This window comes from Mesocricetus auratus, unplaced genomic scaffold (assembly GCF_017639785.1).
Source record: "Mesocricetus auratus isolate SY011 unplaced genomic scaffold, BCM_Maur_2.0 Super-Scaffold_100003, whole genome shotgun sequence".
Lineage (NCBI taxonomy): Eukaryota > Metazoa > Chordata > Mammalia > Rodentia > Cricetidae > Mesocricetus > Mesocricetus auratus.
The window spans coordinates 42090069-42107413 of NW_024429188.1; positions in this window are offsets into that span (position 1 = coordinate 42090069).

Here is a 17345-nt window from a genome sequence, read left to right on the forward strand (position 1 = left end):
AAACTGACAGGGATGTAAAACAAATGAAAAAATAATAAAAATAATTTGTATGGATGCTACCCCCGCCAAAAGAAAGAAAAATCCTATTTCTGAGTATGACTGTTAAATCTGTTGGATAGTGGTGGTAGAAGCTAAGTCACTAGATCAGATTTCTCTTGGGGTTACATATATTGTAATTATTGGGCTCTAGGGTTTGCCATGGGGCACTAGCCTACTAATTGCATAGAATTGTTGCCTATATCCAAACTTACTTGCTCCTAAACTGATGATGCAGAAAGACAAACACATGGGAACACATAGTTGTATACAGCCTCCAAGCAAAAGCATTTAAGTAGGAAGGCCCACAACGTGAGCACATACAGAAAAACACCACATTTCAGAGCATCTAATGAACAGAAACGCATTATAATTATGCTATACAGAGGCCAAATAAATATTTTAATGGGCATGTAATGGGCAAAGATGAATACAACAACATATGGACAGACATGCATATACATAGATGTATGTTATGTAAAGCTTCATGCAACTATCTAGCAGACTTGGCTGCAAAGGGAGATAACACATCCTGCCAAGGTGAATGGTTGGAACTGAAAAATATACTGAGTGAGATAATGCAGACACCCAAAAGACAAATGTTACATCTTCTCATTCTTGTGTGGACTTAGTGTTGAATCTTGTATTTAATTTGAAGTACCTATATAATCCAGGAAACTAGAAAGGGACCATTGTTGGGGAAGGGGAAGAAAGATCTTAAGGAGCGGGGAATAGTAGAAGAGGTGACATGAAGGGGAAAGGGGGAATGATGGGGTGGGAGGTTTAAGGAGAAAGAGGGCTTAGAAGGTAGAGAAGGAGAGGGGCTTGGGGAAGACAACTAACACTAAAGATGTTTGCAAAGGCCATATGGAAACCTACTACTTTTATAAGGCACACACACACACACACACACACACACACACACACGCACGCACGCACACACACACACACGCACGTACACACACACACACACACACACACACACACGAGTTTGACTAAGGTTACTGTACACAGAAGGCTGTTCACTCCAGAAGTAATAGATAGCCAAAGAAAAAGCACAGTGCCTGATATAGGATAACTTCCCACAAACTGTTGGTCAAAAATGTCTGACTCACAAAACAATACAGGGTATTTCCTTTCTTGGTTGTCCACCATACCTTGATAGCAACATCCCTATTGCTGAAAACCCCACACTCCTTGGCCATAGAACATGAAGAAATTAAATCGGTACCGACAAGGAAGCTTTGTCTCTACTGACTAGCTTTCATAAGTACTAGAATGTACCACACAGGCTGTGAAAATCATCAGTAGTCTTACTCAACTGTGGACCCTGTGAATGATAATAATGACTGGCATGGAAGATATGCCCATGACTACAATAATGAAACTAATGTTGTGGGGGTAACCAACTGATTTCTGATTGTATTTTAGATTTGCTCCATAACTGGAAAGTCATGTCTGGTTCTATAAATTTGGCCAAGAACCCATTATTGGATTCCAAAGAAACTAAGAAAGGAGTTTTATTTCACTTATTGGATTGTTTTAAGTTCTCTGGTGCTTCTAGTATCCCACCAATGTGTGTGTGTGTGTGTGTGTGTGTGTGTGTGTGTGTGTGTGTGTGTGTGTGTGTGTGTTTTGTTTTTACGAGACAGGGTTTCTCTGTATTGTTTTCGAGGCTGTCGGTCCAGCCCAGCCTCGAACTCACAGAGATCCGCCTGCCTCTGCCTCCTGAGTGCTGGGATTAAAGGCGTGTGCCACCACCGCCCGGCCCACCAATGTGTTTTTAAGGATTCTAAGTATCTGGGAACTTCCATCCAAGTTCCCAGTGGTGATAAAATACCTTTAAGACTGAGTCAAAACCCTAGATCCCTTTGGGGAAGACTAGTTGTTGGTCATCCTGGTCCACCTTTAAGAACCATCTGGATTGCTGTAGAGGGGTTATAGGAAGAAAGGCAGGTTTTGTAGGTTCATACAAGACCAGGGACAGAAAAAAGATAGCAGAAATTAGTCAAGAAATCTAAATCCCATACCCAAAGTACACTGAATCATATTAGGAGCTTTTCAGAGAATACGTTGGAAAAAATCATTAATGCTTGTCTAGAATTACAAAGAATTCTAGGTATGAACAATTCTTTCATACTTGAACTCTTAAATGGCATGCAGAGTTTAGTTAAGACAGACATTTTCAAGTCCTTCATTCTACCAATAGTTATACTTTTTTAACCTCTCCCACATTGCCATAGCACAGCACAAACAGTTTTAACTCTGTATCCATCTATGCAAGTCACCTTTTTAATGAGAAACGTGAGCAGAGGATGAGTCCAAACCCATGAAATAAGAATGAAAGCAATCATGTATCTAATCAGATCCAATTACTAAGTAAAACCTTAATTCTCAAAACAGCTAAACAGAAATGTTTTGTTTCCGAGATGAAGATACTAAGACCCTCTGGAGGCCAATAATTGTAACAGACTATGCACAAGCATACTCAGAAACCCAGGAGCAGAACAAAAGTTTCCCGATGCCTGCTTCAGTTATCACACATGGCTAAATGCTGTTCTCACCACAGAAATAACCAAATAATGAATAGTTGTACATCAGTTTATTCTTACTTGCTCAGAAACTAGAGTCTTCCTTAAGATTCCAATCATTCCTCAAGTAATATTAAGTTCTCCTAGCTATATCCTATAGCCGTCTAGAGTAATACTGCCAAAACAGGTTTACAAGCCATTCCAACCTTAAGAGGTTTGAACACAACTCAGGCAAAATGTGGGATGAGTGGCATTTATGTGGCTACACCTGCAGTGGCACTGTTTCTAGGATACCACCTTGCTGAAGCAAAAAAAAAACCCTGTACTTCATTTGGAAAATGAATTTTGGATTCTCATATTAATATCAACAAATATTTACAGATAATCAGTAACAGTCTTAGAGAAAATACATATTTCCAATCCAATTAGTTTATTGTTATTGCCATTATTATCATTTGTAGTTACCCCAAGGTTTCAGATATGAAAACTGATACTCAAACAGGTAAAATTATTTACTCTGGATTTTAGAGTAGTAAGTGGGCAGCCAACATTTCAATTCAAGTGTGTTTGATTTAAAAGAGATGTCACTTTCATCACATTGGGTTGTCAGGAAACAAAATCCACTGACTTTTCTATTTCTATCAATAAACATTTGTTGAATGAGCAAATGAGTGCCTGAGTGAATGAGAGACATATAGAATGGGTAGAGGGACATGGGAAGAAGAAGGAATTTAGGATTTATGAGCATCCGTGTGTGCTAGGAACTGGGATGGGGACATCCTTAAATTTGATTTTTAATAAATCTTTACAATAATCCTGAGACAAATGTTATCCAGCATTCCATTTCCCATATGGGAAATTGAGGACAATGCATGTTCTACAAACCCCTCAAGATAGCAGAAGAAAAATTTGGAGTTTAGCTTATCCCACTCTAAAGTTAATTCTTTCCACTATATTGGCTTGTCCCAGAAACCTCTAGAATAGAAAGAAACTGAGAAGGAGCTGGTAGGAGTCCATGTTTATTATGATGTAAGGGCAGCAGCTGTGAAATACACAATGAACTGAAGTCCTCAGGATCTGAGCTAGTTGGAGATAGACTAGAGGGATACTAATGACAATTTGAATATGGTTCTTAGAGACTGTCATCAGCTGAGTTCGAGCTATAATAGGAGCTGGATGACAATTAGCTTCCCATTTGGGGTCCTGATGTCACCCTTCTATATATTTAGCCCCAAGTATCTGATTTGAACCTCAAAAAGCAGAGCCGTGATATGGGATCCACTTATATCTCAAAGGTGAGAGTGACTGCAAAGGTGTGGTAAGATGTGAACCAATCTCAGGAGTATGCTTTCCCACACTTGACCTATAAATAAACACAGATCAGCCCCCAGGATAGGGTATACTAACTCTGTCTCAGCTGATCCTTCCCCTGAGGGAGTTTCATCTGCTTCAAACAATCAGACAGAGGCTGAGGGTATCTGATATACGTAGCCTCTGAACTTTCAAAAGACTCAGAATTATCAGGGGTTGTCTCTTCCTAAAAGGGAGAGAGAATAGCAACACCTGAGACAACTTTCATTGCATTAGACCCTCCTATCCTACTTGGTATCCCAGGCATGATATGAGCGAGCCCAAGTCAAGTGACTTAGAAAATATGGCTTATTAATAATCAGAACCTGCAGTAATGCCACTGAAGGTGAGTTTAGTTGCAAATAGCATTCTGCTTCTGAATACTTCAGAATATGTTTAGAATTGGAGTTAAATAGTATTAGGGCATGGTGGAAAGTCAGGAGATTGAAGACTTTGTTCACTATGCTATGAACTGATGTCTGACCTTGGACAAATCTCAATCTCTTTGCATCTATTTCCTCATGCATAAAATAAGAGGATCCCTCAGGCCTTTAAAACCCTTCTAGTTTTTACAGAAGGGTTTTCTTTCTTCTTTTTACTATCTCCCTAACTTCAGTGGATTTCTGAAAGAATTGTTATAAAAGATCCAACATTTTTGGTTCCTACCTTCCTAAAATGCTGAGAAGAAATTAGCGTTAGAAATGAACTGAACCAAAGCATCATATATGTTTTGCACAGATGAGTGTAAAGGAAAAGATGGGAGGAGTAGGTTCCATGCAGCTACAAGGATTTTGAGGTTGAGAGAATCTTAGAACAGGGGAAGGTGGGTCCAGAGCTTCCGGAACATTTATAGAATTTGGAAAATAATCGTATAAAATTCTAAGCAAAATTAGCATTCATACAAATTATGTTGCAAAAAGGATTAAAGATGAGGTAGGATGTGTACAAGCCCAGTCACCCAATATTTCTTTCAAAAGTGGAATAGATTGTGAATGAAAAGAGCATGACAAATAGCTCAGTTGGAAGGAAACATTCTAAAGTTCTGTGACATAATTAAGGACTTAAGTGGAAAGTTTCTGGATTTTAAATGACATAAATTGAGCATTTTTGAGCCCCAAGGGGCTATTCATGGTAAGTGGTCACTAAAGGAAGATCTACAACACATAGACCACAGTTTTAAGCAAGTTGTAAAAGAGATAGGACTGTGACAATCTCATGGAGTGTTTGAACTATGGGATAGGTTGTTTTAAGGACCACACACTGTATACAAGAACACAGAGAATAGGGTAGAGAGTAAGAACTAGAGCATATGAGGCTTAAAACATACTAAGTACAGAGAAATGGGGATACAGGTGAGCTTTGGGAATGACAACTTAAAGAAGAAAGAGTTTAATGGGGACTTTACAGTTTCAGAGGGTGAGTCCATGACCATCATGGAGGGGAGAATGGCAGCAGGCAGACAGGAATGACAGTGGAGCAATAGCTCAAAGTGTGCATCTGAGTCACAAAAATGAAGGGAGAGAGAGAGAGAGAGAGAGAGAGAGAGAGAGAGAGAGAGAGAGAGAGAGAGAGAGAGAGAGAGAGAGAGAGAGAGACTAGGATTGGCATGGGCTTTTGAAATCTCAAAGTCTCCTCGAAGTGACACATCATCTCCAAAAAGACCACATTTTCTAATCCAATCCTTCCCACACAGTTCCACCAACTGTGGAGCAGGCATTCAAGTGTACGAGCCTATAAGGGCCATTTCATTCACACCACCACATTCTGCTCTCTGGCCCCCATAGGCTCATAGCCACATCATAATGCAAAACACATTTAGTTCAATTTCAGAAGTCTATAACAGTCTCAACATTGTTTAAAATCCCGAAGGCTTTTCCAAGACTCATGGCAATCTCTTTGTTTTCTTTTTATTTTTTCTTTGTATCTTTTACACGCGTATCTTCCCCACCCATGCTGCCACAGGACAGGTGGGTGATAGGGACAACTCTCCCATGCTCACAACTTCAGGACTGGCTCACCCACTTCTCCATCAACATGGTTGGCTCTATTGGGCTGAACACTCGAGATGCCAGGCCTGCTCTCCCAAGCGTTGCAGCCAGTGGCAGGTAGGGGCAGCTCTCCCACCTGCCTCAGGCATTGATGGGTAGGGGGAGGGCATCTCTCTCCCACTCAAATTATGGCAATCTCTTAACTGTAATCCTCCTGTAAATGCAAAATGAAAAAGCAGATCACATGCTTCAAACATGGAATGGCACAGGATATACATTACTATTCCATAATGTAGGAAATTGAGCATAGTGAGAAAAAAACTGAACAAAAGCAAGACTGAATCCTAGTTGGACAAACTCCAAATTCTGCAACTCCATTTCTGATGTCAAAATTCTCTTCAGATCTCCAATTTCTTCCAGCTTTGTTAACTGCAACACACTTCTCTCTCTTGGGTTGCTTCCACTCCCTGTCAGCGTCTTTCCTCAGCAGGTATGCCACAGCTCTGGCATATTCAACATCTTAGGACTTCCCAGGCAATCTAGAATTCACCTCCACATCTGCACTCAATGATCTTTCTACTAGGCCTCCATGAAGGGACGCTCATGACACACTCTTGGATTCAGCACGTTTACTTAGTAATGGAGGGAGACTCCATAAGCCCTTTCTGTTATACTTGACTCTAAACCAGAACCACATAGCCAAAGCAGCCAAGTTCTGTTGCTTGCTGTGGTTGGAAAATGGACCCCTCATTTAATTACATTTTAACCAGTTTTCTGCTTCCAATTTTTTTCTTTTTTATTATCCTTTTCTCATATATTCATCCAGACCACATTTTCTCTTCCCCTCCCCTCCACCAGTCTCTCTCCCCCATATTCCTTCTCCCCATATCAAAGACCCCTCCATTTCCCCTCAGAAAAAAAGCAGGTCTCCCACAGACATCAACCAAACATGACATACTATGCTACAATAAGACCAGGTACATATGATCACATCAAGGCTGGACAAGAAAACCCAGTAGGAGTAAAAGGTTCCCATAAGTAGGCAAAAGAGTCAATGACTGACCCTGTTTCCCCTGTTAGGAGTCCCACAAGAACACCAAGCTACTGAGCTATAACATATATGCAGAGGGCCTAGGTCAGACCCTGTAAGATCCCCAATCTCCAAGCCCCATTCAGTCCTAGCCAGTTGATTCTGAGGGCCATGTTCTTGTGCTGTTCCTGACATCTCTGGTTCCTATGCAGGACTCCCCCAGTTCCACCTAATTTTTTTTGTGGGACTCTGCTTCTACACTGTCAGTTGCTGTATGGAGTTTCTCTAGTTTCTCTGATGAGAATTATGCTATTATGCTAGGTTCTGGTCCTAGTACACTCTGCAGGCAGTAACAACTGTAGGTTGAAGAGTTTTTTTGGTGGGTTGGTGTCCCAATCCCTCCACTTGAGGCCTTACCTAGTTACAAAAGATGGCTAGTTCAGGCTGTCCCCCATTACAATGAGTCTAGGCTAGGGTGTCTTAGTTAGGGTTTCCATTGCTGTAATGAAACACCATGACCAAAAAGCAAGTTGGGGAGGAAAGGGTTTATTAGGTTTACACTTCCACTTTGTTATTCATCACTGAAGAAAGTCAGGACAGGAACTCAAACAGGACAGTGTTACATGTACTCGATCCATAGGGTGGCATTTTGGAGTCAGGAGGTGATGCAGAGGCAATGGAGTGGGGGGCTGCTTACTGGCTTGCTTCCCCTGGCTTGCTCAGCCTGCTTTCTTACAGAACCCCGGATAAACCGCCAAGGGACAGCACCATTCACCATGGGCTTGGTCCTCCCCAACTAATCACTAATTGAGAAAATGCTTTATAGCTGTGTTTCATGGAAGCAGTTCCTCAACAGAGGCCCCTTCCTTTCTGATGACTAGCTTTTGTCAAGTTGGCACACAAAACCAGCCAGTACACATTAGATCTCTGCAATTTCTTTATAAATGCCCTTAGTGCTATAAACTTTCCTCTTAGAACTACTTTCATTGTGTCCCATAAGTTTGTGTATGTTGTGCATTAATTTTCATTGAATTCTAGGAAGTCTTTAATTTTTTTCTGCCTTGACATAGCAGTCATTAAAAATGGACTTGTCCAGTTTCGATGAGGTTGTAGGCTTTCTATTGCTTCTATTGTTGTTGAATAGAACTTTAATTCATGGTGGTCTGATTAGGTACAGAGGGTTATTTCAATTTTCTTGTATCTGTTGAGACTTGCTTTCTGACCAGGTATATGGTCAGTTTTGGAGAAGGCTCTACGAGGAGCTGTGAAGAAGGAATATTCTCTTGTGTTTGGGTGAAATATTCTGTAGACATCTGTTAGGTCCGTTTGGTTCATAACATCTGTTAGTTCCATTATATCTCCATTTAGTTTCTGTAGGAGGAAACCTGTATGCCGCCATTAGCCATGTGACTTACTAGAGGCACATACAGATGAGGTAATAAAAGAGCCGTTTACCACACCACTAACCACACCCACTTTAGGCATGACTAAAGACGTATACGGACAGACGTAAAGACGTATACATACGTAGGCGGTGAACTACGTCACTAGCCAGGCCCACTTTTGGGCATGACTAGGGGGGGCGTTATGGGGGAAGGCATAAAAGACAGCACACAGGAAGTCTTGGTCTCTTTTTCCAGGATTTCGGCTTCCGGTTCAGCAGCAGAAAACTACTTGGCTCATCTGGGTTACTTGTTTGGTATCTTGTGAGTAATTTCTACAATAAATACTTAGTTTTACTTTCAGTAAGTGTGTCGCTTATCGTTACAGTGTCATTTGGAGCCTCATTCCAAACTGCTTCGTGCTGGAAGGGGGGCGCCGTTCATACCATGGGGATCATGACAAAACTCAGAAACCTATATAAGTCCTTATTTTCAGGGCCTGTAAAGCTGCATCATCTTAGCTGTTTCAGTTGTTGGACCACCTGGTCCACTGCTTCCGGGGGTCTTGGTTCGTCAAACCACAGAAGCCTGGAAGGAATCCTCAGCTTTTCATTTTCTGTAGAAACATAAATGAAAACTCCTTTTCCAAGTAACATATCCTTATACTTAAATTTTGAAGTCAAGGCATTTTCAAAAGATAGAAGTTAGATTAATTCAGCAGCATTTATAATCAAGTGTACTTTAGCAGCTGTTCCTTCCTGAGCAATCAAAAAACTGAAAAACACAATAGCGTACAGTATCCAGACTCTCTGTGTATTTTCCATCTTTGCGTGGCTTATTTATTTATCTATTATTACTTCATTTATTTTACTTTATTTATTTTTCTCTGAGACAGGGTTTCTCTTTGGAAATCCGCCTGCCTCTGCCTCTGGAGTAAATCCTACCGGCATGCGCTGCGACAACGCCGGCTTTTCTATTTATTTATCACTTTGTCGTTTTATTTTCTCTCTCAATCTCACGTATATTTTTAAACACAGTGTAAACCTTTAGAGGTTTTCTTCATGCAAGTTTGACTTTACTGTAAATCTTTGTTTTTCTGGCCATGTGTCTTATCTGTAAAACCGAGGCTGTTTTAAGCTGATGTTTTTTTTTTTCAAGATGGCGGGCGTAAGCGTGACTCCAGCTTACTGTCTCAGTCTGACATCCAGCAAAAGCTGCCAGCTCAGAGATGTGGTCACTGCCACTTCCAGTCACTATCATTAATCAGAAGTCCCGGCCCCCCAATTGGGCTTTAAAAGAGGTTAATTTGCAATTCTTAGGGATTGGAACCCTATCTGAAGTTAAACAGAGTGTTAGATGGATTGACTTTATTGGGCCAGAAGGACAGAGAGGAAGGTTAAAGCCATATGTTGCAGATATTGCTATAAACCTCTGGGGTCGTGATCTACTCCAGCAATGGAATACACAGATTAACATTCCTCCTGTATCAGATAGGAATTATAGACAAGCTTAGTGGTAGAAAGAATATAGTAAGGCAGTACAGAAAACAGATGCCAAATGTACAGGCTGTACAGAAGCAGGATGCTAGTGCCAAACCTACAGAGCAACCAAAAGCTCTACCCTTAAAATGGCTGACAGATGAACCCGTCTGGGTGGGTCAATGGCCTATGACAGCTAGATGCTGGACATATTGAGGAATCAACTAGTGCATGGAATTCACCTGTTTTTGTTGTCAAGAAGTCTGGTAAGTGGAGAATGGTTACTGATCTTAGAGCCATCAACAAGGTAATTCAGCCTATGGGGTCTCTACAACCTGGGATGCCGTTACCTTCTCTAATTCCTAAGGATTGGCCAATTATAGTTATAGACATAAAAGATTGCTTCTTCACCATACCATTACAAGAAAACGACAGAGAAAAGTTCGCCTTCACGGTACCTACCTATAATAATTCCCGTCCGGTACAGAGATTCCGGTGGAAGGTACTACCTCAAGGTATGTTAAACAGCCCAACTTTGTGTCAATATTTTGTGAATAAACCTCTAGAAATAATTCGTAAAAAAAATTCCACATTCGTTAATGTATCATAATATGGATGACATATTATTGTCTGATTCAAATAAGGATACTTTGGGAAAGATGTTTGAAGCAGTAAAGGAAACTTTGCCTCGCTGGGGATTACAAATTGCCCCAGAAAAAATACAAAGAGGAGATTCTATTAACTATTTAGGTTATAAAATAGATGCTCAGAAAATTAGACCGCAGAAAGTACAGATCAGAAGAGATCGTTACCGGACTCTTAATGATCTTCAAAAACTATTAGGAGAAATCTCTCAATTACAGACGATTATTGGTGTAGAAGGGCATGATTTAAAACACCTGAAAATGGCTTTAAAAGGAGATAAAGACCTAAACAGACCACGAGTACTATCAGCTGAGGCTGAAAAAGAATTAGAATGGGTAGAAAAGAGAATATTAGAAGCACATGTGGACCGTGTGAATCCAAATCTGGACTGTATTCTGGTTATTTTACCATCTAGAGAATACCCCTCAGGAATATTAATGCAGAGGGAAGACATCATTCTAGAATGGGTATTTCTGCCACATAAACAGAATAAAAAATTGAAAACATATATAGAAAAGATCTCTGATTTGATATTAAAAGGTAAATTAAGGCTTCGTCAACTGACTGGGAAAGCCCCAGCTGAAATTATTGTACCTTTAACGAATGAGGCTCCAAATGACGCTGTAACGATAAGCGACACACTTACTGAAAGTAAAACTAAGTATTTATTGTAGAAATTACTCACAAGATACCAAACAAGTAACCGACATGAGCCAAGTAGTTTTCTGCTGTCGAACCAGAAGCCGAAATCCAGGAAAAAGAGACCAAGACTTCCTGTGTGCTGTCTTTTATGCCTTCCCCCGTAACACCCCCTAGCCATGCCCAAAAGTGGGCCTGGCTAGTGACGTAGTTCACCGCCTACGTATGTATACGTCTTTATGTCTGTCTGTATACGTCTTTAGTCATGCCTAAAGTGGGTGTGGTTAGTGGTGTGGTAAACGGCTCTTTTATTATCTCATCTGTATGTGCCTCTAGTAAGTCACATGGCTAATGGCGGCATACAGGCTTCCTCCTACAAGTTTCTGTCTGGATGACCTATCTATTGGGAAAGTGGGATATAAAAGTCTCCCACTATTAACCATTGAGGTTTGATGTGTGATTTAAGCTGTAACAATGTTTCTTTTACAAATCTGGGTGCCCTTGCATTTGAGGCATAAATGTTCAGAATTGAAGTGTCATCTTAGTTGATTATTCATTTGATGAGTATGACATGTCCTTCTCCATCTCTTTTGATTAATTTTGGTTTGAAGTCTATTTTGTTAAATATTAGACTAGCTTACACCAGCTTGCATTTTGATTCTATTTGACTGAAAAATCTTTTTCCAAAACTTCACTCTGAGGCTATGTCTATCTTTGGTATTGAGGTGTATTTCTTGCATGAAGCATTGAGTCCATTGATAGTGAGAAATATTAATGACCAATTATTGTTAATTCCTATTACTTTGTGTTTGGTGGTGGTGGTGGTGGTGGTGGTGCTGGTGGTGGTGGGGTGTGTGTGTGTGTTTCTTGTCTTTGGGTTTTGGAGATGTGAGATTATTTACTGCCTGTACTTTTGTGGATGTAGATTTTTCCTTTTAGTACTTTCTGTTTGGCTAGATTTGTGAATAGATATTGATTAACATTGTCTTTGTCATGAAATATCTTGTTTTCTCCATCTATGGTGATTGAAAATTTTGCCGGGTATAGTATCCTGATCTGGCATCCGTGGTTTCTTAGAGTCTGTAAAGCATCTATCTAGGCTCTTCTGGCTTTTGTAGTATCCATTGAGAAGTCATATGTTACTTCCTTTATATGTTACTTAACCTTTTTCTCTTGGAACTTTTTTCCTTTGTTCTGTATGTTTTGTGTTTTTATTATCATGTGGCATGGGGACTTTCTTTTCTGATCCCATCTATCTGGTGTTTTGCAAGCTTTTTGTACCTTTATAGGTATCTCCTTTAGGTTAAGAAACTTTTATTTCTATGGTTTTGTTAAATATGTTTTCTGGGGTTTTGAGTTGGAATTCTTCTCCTTCTTCTATTCCTATTATCCTTATGTTCAGACTTCTCATAGTGTCCCAGATTTTCTGATTTTTTTGCTATTAGGGATTTTTTATATTTTAACATTTTGTCTGAGCAATAATTCTGTTTCTTCTATCATATCTTAAATGCCTGAGATTCTCTCTTCCATCTGTTGTATTCTGTTGATCATACTTATGTCTGTAGTTGCTGTCTGCTTACCCAGATTTTCCATTCCCAGAATTCCCTCAAATTGTGTTTTCTTTTCTTTTTAATAATATAATTCTTTATTGATTCTTTAGGAATTGTCACATCATGCACCCAAATTCTGCTCCCCTTCCAGTCCCTCCATATCTATCCCTCCTGCTTGCAGAATCTCCCTCAAATGAATTCCCCCAAATTAACTAAAAACAAAGCAAAACTAACAGAAAACACTTTGCTTCTCCATCTTTGCAATACCTCTTCATCCTACTAGCACTGAGATCTGAGGTGTGTCATGCAGTATACCCTTTTGTCCAATCAGTTCCACCTACAAAATGTTCACTTCACTAAGTCATTGGTCTGGTTCAAGGCCTCTGGCACACTATCATCCCTGGACCCTCACTGAAACTCCTCTCAAATAGCCTGCTGTTGCCTGTTGCCCAAGTCATAAAGGTCCTACAACTGTCGTTATATCCTCTAGCAGGTTATAAATGTGGTAGATGTTAGGTTGGGCCAACTCAAGGCCCAGGATGTTGGTCTGGGTGGTAGCTGAAGTGCTTAGTTTAGACACTGAGATTGCTCCCCTTGGGTAAGGGGATGAGCCATCCCTCCTAGGCCCATGCCACAGGGGCCAGTTCTCCCACATACATGGTAAAGGGTAGGACCATCTCTCCTGCGTGTTGGGGCCAGCTCTCTCATGAGGGGTAGGACTAACTCTCTTGCTACAGTGTCCAGCAAGGGGGTAGAGCTATCTATTCCAGGGCTAGTGAGGGGCAGGACTGCCTCACCATGGTCCTGAGATTTCATTACTCATGGTTCCTATGGCCCCCTGTGGTAATACAGGCCATGGACATCAACATAGACCCCAGCTGCAGCAGTAGCACAGACCCAGACATGGCCCTCAGGAGCAGTTCAGGCCTGAATATCACCATGACTGCAGTGGCATCACAGGCCACCAATATCAGTATAGTCCCAGGAGCAGCAAGGCATTCAGATCAACATGGTCTCAGGTGGGACAAGACCCTGGGCATCCACAAAGCCCTCCATGGTAACAGGAGCTATGGACATTAAGTCAGATCCTGGTTGTAGAAGGGCCACAGACACAGAAATTTTCCTAGGCATTAGCCCAGGCCTAAATGACGTCATGGCTCTCTGTGGCAGCACAGACCAACCAGATTGGCATGACCCCAATGGTGACCTGGTCCTGAGACATCAACAGGGCCACAGGTTGTGATCTAGACTCTCAGCATCCATGTGGCCTGTAGTGGCATCATGGGCCATGGACATTATATCAAAGTCCTCAATCCTACTGGCTGTGGTAGGACCAAGGACCCAGACAGTAGCTCAGGCTCAGATGTCACCATGGCCTGAGATGGCAGCTCAGGCTATTCAGGTCAGCATGGACCCCATGGCAAACTGGCTCCTGGACATCAATATGGTCCCAGGTGGTGACTTAGACCTCTAGCGTCAGCATGGCCTTCAGTGGTATTAGGAGTCATGGACATCAACACAGACCCTGTCTGCTAAAAGGCCATTGGCCCAAACATGTCCCCTGGCAGCAACTCTGTTGTAGATTATTTTAACTAGGAAAAGATATGTTACATTTGTTTACACTGCAGAATATTACTTTAACTGGGTAAAGGTATGTTACTTTTGCTTGTGCTGCATTTTTTTAATGATGTAAAGATGTGTGTTTTAATTCTGTAAACATATGTTGCATTTGTTTCATTTTGCCTAAGGCACTTGATTGATCTAATAAAAAGATGAATGGCCAAAAACTAGGCAGAGAAAGGATAGGCAGGGCTGGCAGACAGAGAAGAAATAAGAGAAGAAATCTAGGCTTGAGAAAGAAAAAAGAGTAATTCGAGAAGAAGGATGAGAGAATGAGGGACACACCTGGGGCAAGAAGCCAGGCAGAAGCCAGGAAACCAGACATAGAGACAGAAAGAAGGAAATAAAGAGAATAAAGAGAGGGGAGAGAGAGAGACAGAGACAGACAGGGAGAGAGAGAGAGACAGACAGAGAGAGAGAGAGGGAGAGACAGAGAGGGAGAGAGAGACAGAGACAGACAGGAGAGAGAGAGAGAGAGAGAGAGAGAGAGAGAGAGAGAGAGAGAGAGAGAGAGAGAGAGAGAAGGTAACGAGACCCAAGACAAAATGTAGATAGGAGAAACAGATTAAAATGAGAGCTAAGATAAAGCCAAGCATTCATAACTAATATTAAGTCTCTGTGTCATGATTTGGGAGCTGGTTGGTGGCCTAAAAGAAAGAGCCTGGTATATTTTTGGTATTCCAATGTGGAGCCCATATTTTCATATAGGGCCTGAGAAAGCTGTAAAAACAAAAAAGAAAAAAAGATACAGCTCCTTTAAGAAATTCAGCTGTACAGTAGAGCACTTAAACAGCCTTTTTTCATGCTAAATAGAAACAGTAAACTAAATAAAATTACCTGCCACAGGTGCCCCTACTGGGGCAATTGAATGCAGTTTCCAGTTTAAAAAATGAATCTTAGTCAGGCCTTCCAGCATAGATCTTGTCTCATGGACACCTGCCAGAGCCACAAGAGCAAAGCCACTTAGCAGTTTTTTTGCTCATGCAGAAAATAAAAGTTTAGAGATATACAGTAAGGCAGGTTCAAATGGGGAAAAAACCCTCTAAACAGGTTCCAGGGTTTAAAAAAATATGTATAGGCTTAAGAAAGAAAAGAGGATATAGGCAGTCACAGAAAACAGTTTAAAATAATAAGCCACATAGAAATGGGAAAACATACAGGGAGTCAGGATCCTGCAGGTTATTGTGTTGTTTTTGAATGCTGATAAGCAAACAACAGGTGTTGAGAGACATTGGATTGTAACAAGAACTGTTGAAATAAACTAACCAAGATAATTTAGAGATGTCTTAAACTGGAAGCCAAACAATGCATTGCTTTGGGGAAGAGGAAACAAAAGGCTGTGAATTAATTCAAGGTTGATAGAGATCAGGTTTAATAAGAGAAGACCCCCTGGAAATCCGGGATACAGATACTAAAAGACAAACTTAGAATAACTGCAGGACAGGTGATATATATTTTACCTGCTCAAACATAAAACAAAAAAATCATCTTTAGTTGGCTTGTTTACCAGGCACAGTCCATAGTGGTGTTAACTCAGTAGCTCACTCTGTCTTATTTACTTTTCTATTGTTGCCAAGAGACACCATGACCCAAGCAACCTATAAAAGCATTTAATTTCAGGCTCATGGTACATGACCATCATGAATCATGACGGGGAGCATGGCATGAACTAAACAGTCACGGAACTGGAGCAATAGCTGAGAGTCTATATCTGATCCACAAGTATGAGGCAGAGAGAGAGAGAGAGAGAGAGAGAGAGAGAGAGAGAGAGAGAGAGAGAGAGAGAGAGAGAGAGAGAGAGAGAGAGAGAGAGAGAGAGAGAGAGAGAGAGAGAGAGAGAGAGAGAGAGAGAGAGAGAGAGAGAGAGAGAGAGAGAGAGAAAGAGAGAAAGAGAGAGAGAGAACCAACTGGGAATGAAATGGTGAAATGGGCTTTTTAGACCTCAAACACATTCCTAAGTGCACAACTCCAAAAATGTTGTGCCTAATCCTTCCCCAAAAGTTCCACCAACAGTGAACCCAGCAACAAAACATATGAGCTTATCAAGGACATCCCTATTTGAACCCTTACAAATGGGACACGTGAATGCTTTGAGTTAAAAATTGCCTCCCCACAAAATAGGCAAAAATGTATGTTAAGGTATTGTTGAATGACAGATTTTTGTTATGAATGACAAACTTAAGTACTAGATTTATCATGAGTAAAGCAACAATAAACATGACCAGGCAAGTATCTCTGTAGTAAGTTCCTAGTCCTTTGGGCATATGGAGAAAACTGGGGTGTCCTGGAATATGAGTTGAAGATGGGTTACATTTGTTTATGTTGTGAAATATTTGTTAATGATGCAAATATGTGTTGCACATGTTTAGCTCTGTGAACCTGTGGTTCTTTGCCTGTCTAAAAACCTGATTGGTCTAATAAAGAGCTGAATGACCTATAGCTAGGCAGGAGAAAGGATAGATGGGACTGGCAGGCTTTGTTGACCTGAACAAGGGGGAGCTCTTGGACTGCAGACTGGTGGCTGAGAGGCCAGCATGGGACTGATCCAGACCCCCTGAACATGGGTGTCAGTGAGGAGGCCTCGGCAATCTTTGGGGACTCAGGTGCTAGACCAGTATTTATCCCTGGCATCCAAATGGACTTTGGGAGCCCATTCCACATGGAGGAGTGCTCTCTCAGCTTGGACACATGGCGAATGGCTTAGGCTCTGCCCCGAATGATAAGACAGACTTTGGAGATCCCCCATGAAGGGCCTCATCCTCCTTGGAGAGTGGAGTGGGGAATGGGTGGCGAGTTGGGGGGGGGTTGTGGGGCTAGGGGAGAAGGGGAAGAAGAAGGAACTGGGATTGACATGTGAAGCAAGCTTGTTTCTAATTTAAATAAAAAAGAACTTGGAATAAAAAAGATAGCTTTGAACTCACAAAGATCCACTTGCCTCTACCTGTGCCTCCTGAGTGCTGGAATTAAAGGTGTGTGTCACATGCCAAGCTAGATCTGTTTTTAACTTTTTGAAAATTGCTCATATTGGTTACACAGGGTTGCAATCCCTCCAGCAGTGTCTGAATGTTCTGCTTTTCCCACATCCTTATCAGCATT